Here is a 1,340-nt window from a genome sequence, read left to right as displayed (position 1 = left end):
TATATATAATATATATATATATATATATATATATATATATATATACACTAGCTACCTACCATTCTCTCTGTTGTTAGTGCACTTTCCATGCATTTATTTATTTATTTCGACCGAGAAACATATACCTTACATTTTAGTTCGGATTTTTCATCAAATGCTACACATTACTATGAAATCTAAAAATACACAAGGTTTGCGCGCCCTTCACCACGTGCTGCGGTGAATGTTTCTACTGCGCGGAAAATCTTCCATCCAGGTACGCTTACTACGAGATACTACGACTGCGTATACCTATATATTTTCTTGCGTAATAAATATTTAGATATCGGGCGTGTCTACCATAGTTGTCATTGGATACATACAAGTGTCAAATTCGATAGTAACGTCATTTTCTCATTGTATGCAGCTGTATCTTGTGTGCTGTTACGGAGGGTCATAATTGGTACTTGTTTTCGTCAGCAAAATGTAAGTTAAATTGTTGGTGTTTTTAATCGGACCATATTGTCGGATGTGAGACCCGAAGTACTGCTTGCTATAGACCACCAAGTCGTTATGTCTGATTGTCAAGCTTGAATCCCATTGACGATGTCATAAGTATATGCAGGTATGTGTTATGTAACTTTTATCGTACAGACAGTTCTCTTCAGTGAAAGTGGTTGCTATTGCACTGGTACTACTACGCACAATGATTGTGGCATTATATACGATTTTAGGTTCAGAAGTTTTTGTATTGGCGATAGGTAGCTATAATGCTTTTGAAAGGTCCAAGTTTTATTATAACAGGCATTCCAACCCATTTTCAAGGGATGCTACAGTTCGCTCAAACATATACTGAATGTCGGCTGACAATATAAGACTGTTCTGTCGCAACCTTCTGCATTCAGATAGATATAGTCAATTAATCGGGTACAAACTCCCATCAGTATTCACATTATGTCTTTTGGCAACCCCTTCTTTTACACTACATTACATAGGTTTATATTCTACGGCTACTCCAACCGCGTTCTTCGCTTAGCTGTGGCTTCTCGATCGAAAGTATAATATTGCGACACCCTCTGGCTGTGTTCAGATCCAGATTACACTTTGCAAATCATCACTATAAACTCTAATTTGTAGTTGTAGACTTCATTTACTCCTGTCCGAATTGCTTTTGCCTTATCTTACTGCACACTTCTTCCTTAGATGTGAGCGTGGTCAACTGTTTGGGTGGAGGAATGAGGCTGATAACAAAGGCTTGCACGGAGCTCAAGCGGAGTATATACGGGTGCCTCTGGCAACGTCTACGCTCTATAAGCTGTCGGAAAAGGTTTGTTATTGTGGTTAAATGAGTATATATATAT

Source organism: Sphaeroforma arctica (assembly GCF_001186125.1).
Source record: "Sphaeroforma arctica JP610 unplaced genomic scaffold supercont1.236, whole genome shotgun sequence".
Classification (NCBI taxonomy): domain Eukaryota; class Ichthyosporea; order Ichthyophonida; genus Sphaeroforma; species Sphaeroforma arctica.
The sequence above is the reverse complement of the archived record's forward strand: the minus strand, read 5'-3'. Positions refer to the sequence as shown.